General features: G+C 44.5%; 1 protein-coding gene and 1 pseudogene across 2 annotated transcripts in view; one reads left to right on the top strand and one right to left on the bottom strand.

Annotated features, from left to right (window-relative positions):
- Window positions 1-14022, top strand: part of TBL1X (transducin beta like 1 X-linked) — a 238961-nt gene that overhangs the window by 24887 nt on the left and 200052 nt on the right. The window lies entirely within an intron of this gene.
- LOC126068883 (transmembrane protein 14C-like) lies at window positions 5338-5682 on the bottom strand (annotated as a pseudogene).

Below are 14022 nucleotides of genomic sequence, written 5' to 3'. Positions count from 1 at the left end.
ACAACATGATGTGATCTTTGAGAGTGTTTTCAAGTGTTAAAACAAAAATGATACTAAGCCAATAATAGAAATTAAGTGAAGTTTATTTAATATAAGGTCTGCAAATTGGGGCAACATTTCTGACTAGAAAGTAAAAAATGTTCCAAAGAAGAAAAATCTTTCACAGATTCTTATACTCCAGCTTATCTCTAGTAGTTCCACATTGCTATGGAAACAGGGCCAGGACAGTGTTTACATAAAACTTGTGGACATGCAGCATTTTCTTGAAGAACAATTCAGATAACTACTGATTTATCCTAAAACATAGCTTCTAGTATGACTTTTGGAGTGTCTGTTGTCAAAACTGCACATAGATAATTCTCTAAAAGAGCATAATGCCCAAGGCAGAATGTTCTTTACCAATTAAGCTAAACTATTGTTTGATTTAAAGGTAACTTTGGGGAAACCAGTTTTCTCAAGGTTTAAGGGTATCTTAGGTCATTTCAATCCCCATGGCTCCAGAAACCTGGATTCCATGAAAATTAAAAGCTCTGTTCCTCAAAAGCCCCTAGGTTGAATCAGTGCAGTTACCTGGGGTCATCCTGCTGCTCACTCATCCTTTCACTCATATGAAAATTGCATATGGTGCAACCCAGTTACTGGAAGGCTGTCTTTGGAATCCGTACTTGGCACCTTATAGGTGGTGCTCTAGAATAATCACTTTCCCTGGAACTTTCTAGTGACAAAACTGTCTTGAATAGGAACCAGGAAAGGCCTACCTTCCAGCAGGTTCTATTTTATGGGGTTGTCTTTTCCTGAGATCTCGGGGTCCATGTCTTGCTTTTCTAGCCCAGTGGATCTAACATAATTAAAGGCTGGTTTGCATCTGACCAGAGAAAATCAAGTTCAGACACTTAGTGTAAATAGAGGTTAGGAATACTGTTGCCATTATTTTGTCATCTTAGTTCTCTTTGGAAAATATGCAAGTTTATAACAAGGGAGGGACTTCTTTTTTTCTTGAAAAGCACCTGGAGAGTCAATTCATAAACCATTCAAGTTTTTTTCAATTTAATTGTTGCTGAAAATATACACAGCAAAATCCACCCCCATTCCACAGCTTCTAGACATAATGATCAGTGACATGGGTTACATTCTTCACGTTATGTCAACATGCTCATTATCTCCGTTCCAGCTCTTTCACTTAAGTTTATTTACTCTCCATGTCTCCAACCTTCTCATCTATGTTCCAAAATAGCTGCGGATTCTTTGGTCTTGGATAGATAATTTTTTTTTTAACGCAGTACTCAAGGTTGACAGTATTTATTCTTTCAGCTAAACTGTTACTTAGTTTAAAGGTGACTTTAGGGAATGGTTTCAGTTTAGGTTTGTGCAGTAACCCGGGGCTATAGTCTTTGGGGCTCCTCCAACTTGCATAGGTCCAGTAAGCCTGGATTCTTTAAGATTTTGAAGTTCTGTTCCACATTTCTGTCTCCTTTTATCAGGATTCATCTATGTGTTCCTGGTCAGAACATTCATTAGTGGTAGCCGGGCACCATCTAGTTCTTCTCGTCTCAAGGTGAAGGAAGCAGTGGTTCATGGAGACAGTTAGCCCTGTAGTCCAGCTCCTTCTCTAATTCTTGTGTTTCCTTTTTTCTCTTTTATTCCAGGTGAATAAAGACCATAGTTGTGTCTTAGATGGCCGCTCCTAAGCTTTTAAGACCCAGACATTACTCACTGTATTCTGGGAGGGAGAACATAAACTTTAAGAATTATAGTATGCAAATTGTTGGATTGGCCCAAGAAGACTGTGGCCCTAAGCCCAACCATTCATCCTTTTTTTTTTTAAATAAAGAAGATAGTTACTTTTTTAAAAATAGTATTTTATTGTATTTCTGGCAAAAATACAATATTGTATTTCACACAGCAGGTTAGGTTCCCATTCAGCAGTTTCTACACAGATTGTTTGGTGACATTGGTTACATTCTTCACTTTGTGTGAACATTCTCATTATATCCCTTCTGGTTGTTCTGTTTCCATTTATCTAGTTTCCTCAACCCCTTACATTCTCATCTTTGTTTTAAAGTCATTGTTGACCCTTTGATCTCATACATGTGAATTTTTAAAGGAGCTCAGAACTCATGGGTGATAGCCTTTATTTTGTGAGCCAATCTGTTACTTAGCTACAAGGTGACCTCAGGGGCTAGCTTCTGTTCAGGGTTTAAAGAGTTCATCTTCTGTATGACTGAAAAGCTGGTAATCTTTTGTCAGTTTGCAAACTTAGGGTTTGGTACCTTTTAAAAAGATTCCTTCCCTCTTGGTAGACTAGTCCCTTTAGAATTCAGGGCTGGAACAATCTTCAGTGAAAGCGGACATGCCAAACTCTTTGGTGGTTTCCTGGGTAACATGGCTCACCTTACAAAAGGAATTTCTACCTTTAGTCCCTGTTGTTGCTCACTTGCTTTCTTGGAATGTTTCCACGTTTGGTCTTAGAAGACTTGTAGGGCAGGAAGATAAACGTACTGTTTTTCCTAACTGACAGTTGCTTCTTGCCCAGAATATGATGTTTTTGACACCAAAGGTGGGCTCTGGAGACGCCCAGTCATGACGAGGACCCCCGAGGCACCTGGCATGATAGAGGGTGGTTCCTGAGACATCAAACACCAAGGGAAAGGGCTTATCTCTGTCCCCGTCTGCGTAGTAGTGTCTTCCCTTTGGCGCTGGCCTTTTTCTTGCCTAGCTTTCTGTCTCTTTCCTTCATTGTGGTGAAAGTATACACAACAAAGCACACGCCCATTCAACAGGAATGGAGGGAGGGCAGGAAGAAAAGGGAGGAGCGGGTAACGGTGCCGTGTTATTCACAGATGACTGTGGACTGTGATGGAAATATGGGAACAGGGTATAAGATTTGTTGTAGGTGGTGTGGAGGTTACTGTGATGGCTAAACGGTATATATGTCCATCTATGGTATGGAAACCCTGGTGGTGTAGTGGTTAAGAGCTACGGCTGCTAACCAAAGGTTGGCAGTTCGAATTCAACAGACACTCCCTGGAAGCCCTGTGGGGCAGTTCTACTCTGTCCTGTATAGTCACTATGAGCTGGAATCTACTCAGTGGCAATGGGTTTGGTTTTTTTTTTTAATCATATGCATCATATGTATATATATAGATTACATACATAGTGTATGCAAATGTATGGACTCACACACATACACATTTCTATTTTGAGAGAGTTTTTAACCTGAAAGAAGTCAATGTTCAAGTTGTTGCATGCGTTAGCCTCTTCTGAGGAGCAGACGCAGGTGGAGTCTTGGGGTTCCAGTGGCTGTGTGAGGGAGAAGGCCTGTGAAAGATACCTTGGGGGCCTATCAGATTACAGGACTATCAGGATGGGGGTGGAAAAAGCCTCCAGGCCACCATGCCAGTCTGCTACAAAGACTTGGCCAGCCCAACAGCAAGCTCCAGAGCAAAGGCTGCTGGTGAGGGTGAGAGGATCACGCCCTGGTCCTTGTGCCCCGGCACCCTCAGTTGTCGGCTGCCTGGGGCAGCTTGAGAAGAGCTTGGCCATGGCGATTCGGCAAGTTCTTTCTTGAAAGGAGATCCACGCTGTGTACTCCTGTGGCTGTCAGGGTTGGAAACCAAACTCCTGATTTCGGTTGTATGTAAGGAATACCAAAGGTTTTTTTTTTTTGTAAACATATTAGGTTAAATATATGACATTGCCTTTTTGGATCAAAAAATGATCAGCTTAATAGCAGTGTCATGTGGCTATGTGGTTCAACCTAATAGAATCTTTTTAAAGTGAAACAGTGTGGTTTGAAATGAGGATAACACCTGTGCCTTCACTTGTTGAGAAAAATCCGATGTCACCTTGTTGGAAACTTGATTTGACCCATAAGGGAAGCCCGTCAGCAGCATCAGGAACCACTGGACAGTTTTGATTGCTTGGCTGTCAGGAGGTCCTCCTTCCGGAATTACTGTGAGGAGGGGACCATCGTGGATTGAACTATGTCCCCTAAAATATCTGTCCACTTGGTTAGGCCATGACTTCCAGTATTGTGAGGTTGTCCTCTATTTTGTGATTGTAATTTTATGTTAAAGAGGATTAGAGTGGATACCCTTGCTCAAGTCACAGCCCTGGTGCAATGTAAAGGGAATTTCCCTGGAGTGTGGCCTGCACCACCTTTTATCTTGCAAGAGGTAAAAGGCAAGGTAAGTGAGCAGAGAGTTGAGGACCTCGTACTACCAAGACAGCAGCGCCAGGAGCAGAGCGCATCCTTTGGACCCAGGGTTCTTGCAGGGAGAAGCTCCTAGTCCACGGGAAGATTGATGAGAAGGACCTTCCTCCAGAGCCGACAGAGAGAGAAACTTGTAGCCTACTAGACTGTGAGAATAAAAATTTCTCTTTTTTAAAGCCATCCACTTGTGGTATTTCTGTTACAGCGGCACTAGATGACTAAGGCACCAAGGTATTAAGACTGTTGTTGAGTTTGTCTATATACTTAAGGTTTGATTTTCTGCTGTGTCGTCTTCACCATTGTTGGTGTGTTTGTGACCATTGCGTCAATCCGTCTCATGGGGGGAGTTCCCTCATCTTTGTGAATTCTCTGCTTTATCAACCATGATGTCCGCTAGCAATTGGTCTCATGTGTCCAAGGAGGGTCGAAGTCTCGCCACCCTACCTTTTAAGGAACATTCTGCTTGTATTTCTTCTCAAGACTGATTTGCTCATTTTTTTGACAGTGGAGCTAACACGAGCATCTGGTAGTTGTTATTGTCATGGTGGAAGGGGCAGGTCATAGCACCCTAGGAAGGCAGGAGATGGAACCGGTGGTTAGAAACCGAATATGTGTCCCGGCCATGTATGGGGCATGTGAACACTCCTTGTTTTTATTTATTTATAGTAAAATTTTATTTCCATTGTTATTTTATGTAACACAATTTCAAATGAGGTCTGTGCTCTAAGGTGGCTTACCTTAAATCTCCTAAGAGATTTCCTTCACACGGTTCCTCAGAGCAGGCCGGGAAGTTCCAGGACCCCAAATGTTGACATATACATTTTGCCCACTGAGAATGTATCCCTAGTTACAGAAAGAAGAGATGACGTCAGTGTACAAGAATCAAATTGCATGAGGGTGCAATCATAAGGTTGGAGGGTGTATAATCCCTACCTCTGTAGGGTTGTCATGATAATGACTGACTTTTTCCTGCAAAGTTCAGTGTTGATATTTGTTTTTTTTTTTTTTTTAAGTAAAGGTCAGAAGATGTGAAAGCACTTAAACCTTGTGTTTATTTCTGTTACATTAAAAATAGTAGAACCTTGGAGATTTTTAATTCCTTGTGAGTTCAAGCTGAGACATGCCTACGATTGGTGGGGTCTAGTCAACATACTAACTCCAAGTTTGGCGACCATTAGGAAACTGGCCCCGCAGTGAAGTCCAGAGGCATACGTTTTCCAGAGTGGTAGAATCTTATTCCCATATGCCAGCCAGGGTCCCAGATGTAGCTAGGAAAACCCAGATGTTCCCGGCATCCAGAGAGAGGTGGTAAGCACCCAGGCCTACTAGCCCTCCGAAGAGGAGCTCGGCAGCCAGGGATGGGATGCTGTATGTACTTCTGCACAGCCCATGATCTCACCAGAAGCGACCCGTGCTGCGTAGCCAAAGCCAAGCCAGTGTAAGGGCCCTCGTGGGCTGGGCCCCTGCATTGTTCTCTTTCCACTCTGTCCATCTGAGAGCCCACTCTGGACCTACACCCAACCTGCTGTGTCTTAGTCATCTACTGCTGCTGTAACAGAAATACCACAAGTGGATGGCTTTAGCAAAGAGTAGTTTATTCTCTCACAATCTGGTAGGCCAGAAGACCAAATTCAGGGTGCCAGCTCCAAGGGAAGGCTTTCTCTCTTTCGGCTCTGGAGGAAGGTCCTTGGGATGCATCAGTCTTCCCTTGGTCTGGGAGCATCTCAGTGTGGGAACCTCAGGTCCAAAAGACAGCTGTGCTTCTGGAGCGGCTTTCCTGTTGGTATGAGGTCCCCATGTCTCTCTGCTTGCTTCTCTCTTTTATATCTCAAAAGAGATTGGCTTAAGACGCTACCTAATCTTGTAGACCTCATCAGTATAATTGCTGCTATTCCATCATAGTGATAGCATTTACAACACATAAGGAAATTACATCAGAGAGTAAAATGGTAGACAATCATACAGTCGTACAAGGGAATCATGACCTAGCCAAGCTGACATATTTTTGGGGGGCACAATTTAATCCATGACGCGGTGTCTCAAGGTCAGCCCCAGTGGACAAGCCAGTGGGGCCTCCTTTTGTCTTTGAGGCTGAAATCAGGCAGAGCGTTTCCCCTTTAAGAGTCAGCAGAACCTATGCAGAGTATAATGGGGAGGGAAAAAAAGAAAACAAAAACATCTTATAACACCAGAAATCCTTGGCCCTGGATTCACTTACAAGCGTTATCAATTACTTATTTTCTAAGTAGATGGGTCCACCTGTTACATTTTTCTGAAGTGGTGCTACCATCATCTTCTGTATCTTTAACCTCATTTTGTCCTCACCTTTGAGTGCCTTTTTTTTTTTTTTTTCTTTTTCGTGGGCTTTTCTCCACTTGTCCAACTCAAAAAACCACGTGCGGTTGAGTCGATTCTGACTCATGGCCGACCTCGTGTGTCAGAGTAGAGCTGTGCGCCATAGCGGTTCCTTTCTTTTTTTTCAAGAATTTTAATTTATTTATTTTGTGGTTGACATTGTCGAGAATATACACAGCAAAACATACACCAGTTGAAGAGTTTCTGCACGTACAATTTATTGTGCAGCCATTCTCACCCTCCTTTCCGAGTTGTTCCTCCCCCATTAACATAAACTCATTGCCCCCTAAAGTTCCTATCTCCTCTTTCGCATTGCTCTTGTCAGTTCGATCCCATATAGACCAGTCTTAAAAGAGCACAGTGCCAAATGGCTTTCTTTCAATGGCTGATTTTAAGGAAGTAGATCACTAGCCCTTTTTCTGATGTGTCTCTGGGTGGACTCAAAACTCCAACCTTTCAGTTAGCAGCCGAGTGTGTTCACTGTTTGCACCATGGACTCTGTGATAGACACGAATCTCCTGTAACACGGGATATGGGGGAATGCCTTCTCCTTCCCACCTCTTTTGCCAGGAAAGTGGTGGACTTGGAAACAGTTAACGGCAGCATAAATACCCTGGAGTTTTAGAGCTCAGTGAAGTGGTGAAGGTGACAGGCAGCAAGTTATCTCAGCAAGCCAGGGTCACCCCCCAGTCTGGGGTCCAGGATGCCAGATGGTTAAGAATTCCATACAGTTGCTTTTGGACTGTGGCTTGAGAAGCTGTGGTGAGTGAGAATCCTCCGTGGTTTTAGAAACCAAAGCCAGGTCCCTCTACTGGCTTTCACACGTGGGAGGCGATAAGACTGAGAAGTTGCTTCTGAAAAGTCTGAGATGCCAGGAAGCCTGACAGACATTCATAGAGGCTTCTGGGCTCAGTGAAAAAGGGTGTGATACCAAATCTATCCAGATAGAAAGATTAGTGGTGATCTAGGGCTTGGGGAGGAGGAACTCTGGGTGGGAAAATGTTTCATTGCTTCACTGGTAACAAAGGTTGGCGGTTCGAACCCACCAGCAGCTCTGAGGGAGAAAGACCTGGCAATCTGCTCCCGTAAATATTGCAGCTTTGGCACCGTATGGGGCAAGTTCTGTTGTGTCACATGGTGACGCTGTGAGTTGGGATTGACTTGATGGCACATAACAAAAACAGGGCCGGTGGAGGGTGCTGGGATTAAGAGTGACTGCTGAAGACTGTCGCGTTTCTTTTAAGAGGGAGATGGAAATGTTGTAAAAGAAAAGGGAAAGAAAAAGGTCTTTTTTTGTTTGATCGTTTAATCTTTTTGGGAGCAGATCGTCAGGTCTTTCTTTTGCAGAGCCGCTGGGTGGGTTCGAACTAAAAGCCTTTCAGTTAGCAGCTAAGCATATAACCATTGCGTCTAAAAAACTAAACCCATTGCCGTCGAGTTGATTAGGGTAGAGTAGAACTTACCCATAGGATTTCCAAAGCTGTAATCTTTACAGAAGCCAACTGCCACATCTTTGTCCCGCGGAGCGGAGCAGCTGGTGGGATTAGCTGACCCTCCGGTTAGCAGCTGAGCACTTACTCACTGCACCACCAGGGCCGTTGCACCTAAGGGAAATAAAACAAAGCGGAAGTACAGCCACCTAAGCTCCCTCAGGAATCAAGCGTGGAGATAGAGATAGCCAGGACAGACTAGTAGAACATTTATCCGTCCTTCCAGAGCTGGGGGAAGAGCTGACACCTCCAATCACCCTTTTATCTCTGATGGAATAGAAGTAGGTGTTTCCCTACTGAGCTGTTAAGGGAAAGGAAAGGGAAATTTCCAGTGCACCTGATAACTAATGTTTGCGTCGGTTTCCAGTGAACCTCACAGGGACATGGTTGAATGCCTGTAGTTTTAAACAGTTATTTCTCCATTCATAAAGTGCGATTTAGTTAAAACACACACATACACACACACTTCTCGGTGAAAAGCATTTTTTAAAAAAGCTAATGCTGTTCAGATGGTCATTTAGCTTTTCTCTGTATTAATCAGTTTTGCCGTGTGGGCTTTCTCAAATTGTTTCAATAGCGTGTTAAAATAAGACAAGAGGACAATGGAAAAGGAATTAACTGAAATTGCACATTAAGTTAAAAGCCACCAGGATTTAGTCTCTTGAGAAATACTGTGCAAAAAGCTGTCGTGTGCTATTTTGTTACAGCACATTGTAACACATGGTTGTTACAAGCTGTAACTGCGGCACAGACAGGAGCACTGAACCAACAGGCTTTGGGGGAACCACCTAGGGTAGGGCCTGACGGGAGTAGACACAGGTACTGCAGGGTGTGGGAGGAAACCAAACCAGGTGCCATGGAGTGGGCTCTGACTCGTGGCGACCCCATCCGTGTGTGTCAGCGTACAACGGGGCTCCATAGGGTTTTCTTTCTTTTTTGATTCTGCTTTAGGTGAAAGTGTACGGCTCAAGTTAGTTTCTCATACAAAATTTTATACACGTATTGTTTTGTGACATCAGTTGCAGTCCTTACAATGTGACAGCACACCCCCCCCTTTCCATCCCTGGGTTTCTTGTGTGTGTTCAAGAAGTTCCTGTCCCTTCCTGCGTTCACAGCCTGCCTCCGGACAGGAGGGACCCATTTGGTCTCGTGTATCTGATTCAACTAAGAGACACACTCCTCACGTTTATTATTTTTTGTTTTGTAGTCCTGCCTCATCTTTGTCTGGAAACCCTGGGGCCGTAGTGGTTCAGAGCTACACGGCTGCTAACCAAAAGGTTGGTAGTTTGAATCCACCAGGCACACCTTGGAACCCTGAAGGGGCAGTTTTACTCTGTCCTATATATTTTTTTTTATAGGGTCAATACGAGTCGGAATGGACTCGACGGCGGTGGGTTTTAATCTTTGTCTGAAGAGTGGGCTTCAAGAATGGTTTTAGTTCTGAGTTAGCAGAGTGTCCAGGAGCCATAGTTTCGGGTGTTCCTCCAGTCTCTGTCGGACCATTAAGTCTGGTCTTTCTGTGTGAATTTGAGTTCTTGTCTGCACTTTTTTCCCACTCCATCGGTGACTCCCTGTTGTGTTCCCTGTCAGGGCAGTCACTGGTAGTAGCTGGGCACCATCTAGTTCCTCTGGTCTCAGGCTGGTGGAGTCTCTTGTTTATGTGGACCTTTAGTCTCTTGCAGTAATACTTTCCTTGTGTCTTTGGTATTGTACATTATCCTTTGCTCCGAGTGGGTTGGGATCAATTGATGCATCTTAGATGGCTGCTTACAGACTTACTAAGACCCCAGGTGCCACTCACCAAAGTCGGATGTAGAACATTCTCTTAATAAACTCTGTTATGCCAGTTGACCTAGATGTCCACTGAAGCCATGGCCCCCAGGCCCCAGCCTCAGCTACTCTGCCCCTCAAAGTGTCCAGGAGACTTCTTAGCTTTTACTTTGGTCCAGTTGTGCTGACTTCCCTTTTTGTGTGTTGTATGTTGTCCTTCCCTTCACCTAAGATAATTTTTGTCTACTATCTAGTTAGTGAATCCCCCTCTCCCCCGTCCCCACCCTCGTAACCATTGAAGGCTGCTTTCTTCTGTGTTTAAACGTTTTCTTAAGTTCTTTTAATAGTAGTCTCATACAGTATTTGTCCTTTCGCGATCGACTAATTTCACTCAGCATAATGTCTTCCAGATTCATCCATGTTGTGAGAAGTTTCTTGGATTCATCATTGTTCTTTATGGTTGTGTAGTACTCAGTTCTGTGTATATACCCTGATTTGTTTATCCATTCATCTGTTGATGGCCACCTAGGTTGTTTCCATCTTTTTGCTGTTGTGAACAATGTTGCAGTAAACATGGGTGTGCATATGTCTGTTCGTGTGGTGGCTCTTGTTTAGGATCTGTGCCAAGGAGTGGGGTTGCTGGACCATGTGGTGCTTCTATTTCTAGCTTTCGAAGGTGTTTGAGCGTTGTTAGTTATGGTTTGTATACTATTTATGCCATGTATTAGGGCTCCTAGCATTGTCCCTATTTTTTCTTCCATGATTTTTATCATTTTAGATTTTATATTTAGGTCTTTGATCCATTTTGAGCTCGTTTTTGTGCATGGAGTGAGGTATGGGTCTTGTTTCATTTCTTTGCAGATGGATATCCAGTTATGCCAGCACCATTTGTTAAAAAGACTGTCTTTTCCCCATTTAACTGATTTAGGGCTTTTGTGCTCATATGTGGATGGATTTATGTCTGGATTCTCAATTCTGTTCCATTGGTCTACGTATCTGTTGTTGTACCAGTACCGGGCTGTTTTGACTACTGTGGTGATATAATAGGTTCTAAAATCAGGTAGTGTGAGGCCTCCCACTTGGCTCTTCTAATTTAGTAATGCTTTACTTATCCGGGGCTTCTTTGCTTTCCATATGAAGCTGGTGATTTGTTTCTCTGTCTCCTTAAAAAATGCTGTTGGAATTTGGATTGAGATTGCATTGTATGTAGATTGCTTTGTGTAGAATTGACATTTTTGCAGTGTTGAGCTTTCCATCCATGAGCATGGTATGCTTTTCCATTTATTTGGGCCTCTTTTGGTTTCTTGCAGTAGTGTCTTGTAGTTTTTTTTTTTTTTTTTTTGTGTAGGTGTTTTATGTCTCTGGTTAAGTACTTAATTTTCTGTGGGCTATTGTAAATGGTATTAATTTGGTGGTTTCCTTTTCAAAGTTCTCTTTGTCGGTGTAGAGGAATCCAGCTAATTTTTGTATGTTTATCTCGTGTCCTCATACTTGTTGAAATCTTCTATTAGTTCCAGGAGTTTTCTTGTGGATTCTTTTGGGTTTTCTGTGTATAAGATCATTTCATCTGCGAGTAGGGGTGGTTTTACTTCATCCTTACCAATTTGGATGCCCTTTGTTTATTTTTCTGGCCTTATTGCTCTGGGTAGGATCCATAGGGTTTTCAGTGGCTGAGTTTTTAGAAGTAGATCAGCAGGCCTTTCTTCCCAGGTGCCTCTGGGTGGATTTGAGCATCCAACCTTTTGACTAACAGCCCAGCGTTAACTGTTTGCACCACTGTTATGGATTGAATTGTGTCCCCCCAAAATGTGTTAACTTGTCTAGGGCATTATGCCCAGTATTTTGTAGTTGTCCTCCATTTCCTGGATCTGATATGATTATACTATGTGTTGTAAATCCTAACTGTGATATTAACAAGGCAGGATTAGAGACCGTTCCATTAATGAGGTGGGACACAATATAGAAGATTAGGTTGTACCTTGAGTCAGTCTCTTTAGAGATATAAAAGAGAGAAGTGAGCAGAGAAGAGGGACCTCAAGCCACCAAGAAAAAGGAGCCAAAAGCAGAATGCGTCCTTTGGACCTGGGGTCCTTGCTCTGAGAAGCTCCTAGACCGGGGAAGATTGATAACAATGACCTTCCCCTAGAGCTGACAGAGAGAGAAAGCCTTTCCCTGGAGCTGGTACCCTGAATTTAGACTTCTAGCCTCCCAGAGTGTGAGAGGATGCTACGTTTGTTAAGCCATCCACTTGTGGTGTTTCTGTTACAGCAGCACTAGGTGACTAAGACAGCCACCCAGGACTCTTGTTGGAACACAGCCACGCCCGTCTGCTAGTGTGTTGCCTGCGGCTGCTTCCCACTGCAACGGGTGCTGCTGTGGTGGCGGCACCAGAGACCGGCTGGCTGCAAAGCAGAAGATATTTACTCTCCGGCCTTCTACAGAACGAGCATCCTTGGGTGGCACAGATGGTTAAGCACAGGGGTAGTAGTCAAAGGATTGGCAGTTCAGCCCCACCCAGAGGTGCCTCAGAAGTCAGGCTGGCCATCTGCTTCTGCGAGGCCTCTGCGGTGAAAACCCTAAGGAGCAGTTCTGCTCTGTGCGTGTTGGGTCGCCACGAGTCAGAATCTCCTCGAGGGCAGCTAACCACAGCCGCCACCACCTCTGAGGTGTGAGCTGGGCCACTGCTCCCCTCCTGATCTCTTCGCTCTGACCAGTTCACATCTCACTACTCTAGCAAACTCTGGGTTTCCACAATTAGTCCTCCATTGGATGTGAGACTTAGCCCCCAGTTAAAGTGCTCATAACCCTGGGCGCGGGGCAAGGCATGAAATGTTACCAGTCACGCATGCCTCAGTGTTGCCAGACAGTATTGCTGGCTCCTTCGGAGCAGAGATGGGGGAGAGGGGTCTCAGAGCCCCAGGGCAGTTGCAGCAAATGAGGGGTGTGGTGACCATCTCTGTGAAAGTAGGGGAGGAAAGCCAGGAGAGGGAGGCTGGGTGCTCAAAAGAGACTTTTGCTGGTAGCCACCTTTTGCCAGAGCCCCTTCTAGCTACCCTAGAGCCTGGGAGTGTGGCCATAGCTGAGTCCTTTCTGAATTGCCCTCAGCTTCAGAGAGCTGCCTGGCCTGGCTTCTCTCCCATTAAGTGGGGGGAGGTGGCAGCCGCGTCCATGTGGTGGGACAAGGCATGGCCTGCAGCTGGGAAGGGATGGAGCTGGGACTGGGCCTTCCCATCCTTCCTGTCCTGGGGCTTAATTCTGTTCTCTACCTTCCACAGAGACACACCTGGCTTACCTAATGCGATGACCCATTTCTTGACTTTTTATCCACTCATTTGGATGGTCGCTTCTCCACAGGCTTAAGTGGGGGAATGTGTGGAGAGGATGTGATGGGTTTTCTGAGTTGCCCTTGATACCTAGGGAACATTTTCCCCCAGAAATACTATCTGTGTTTTGTTTTGTTTGAAGGCGAGGTGTGTCTGCTTGTTTTGATCTTGTTCACCTGAGAGATGGAGAGTGGAAAACCCAAGGAGATTCTGGTTCTGAAAAGGGCATTTTAGCCTTTTTTAAGTTACAATTGCAGCTGCCTTTGCCATGATGATTTGTGCAAGTACACTAAGATGGAGGTGGATAATACCACAATGTGCAGTTGCTACAATGTGGTGAAGTACTTTGTACTGGTTCCCAGGTGCTGCTGTAACAAAATACCACAAAGTGGGTGGCTTATAAGAACAGAAATTGATTGTCTCACTTCTGGCTCTGGAGGCTGGAAGTCTGAGAGCAGAGTGTCGGCCATGTTGATTGCCTTGGAGGCTTTGAGGGAGAACCTGGTGGTGCAGGTGTTCTTGGCTTGCGGCGGCAGCGTCACCTGGCTTCCATCCTCTGTCTCCCTGTTTCTGAGTATCTTTTCTTTTGTAAGGACACCAGTCACATAGGATTAGAACCCACTCTGCTCCGTATGACTTCCTGACAACCTAACCGATAACATCTGCAAAGACCCTATTTCCTAACAGGGTCACGTGCTCAGGTCCAGGGGTTGGGACTTCAACACATCTTTTTGGGGGACCCTATTCAACCCACAATGTACTTATATATTGTTCATGACAAATTTCCACAGTGTTCCATTGTGGACTTCTAAGGCCTTTTTAGACTGTCGGGGAACTTGGCCATATTTTTCATAGCATTGTTGCTGGGGGA

The sequence above is a fragment of the Elephas maximus genome, chromosome X, assembly GCF_024166365.1.
Source record: "Elephas maximus indicus isolate mEleMax1 chromosome X, mEleMax1 primary haplotype, whole genome shotgun sequence".
NCBI lineage: Eukaryota > Metazoa > Chordata > Mammalia > Proboscidea > Elephantidae > Elephas > Elephas maximus.
Note: the sequence above shows the minus strand (reverse complement) of the source record. Positions and strands in the feature narration are given on the sequence as shown.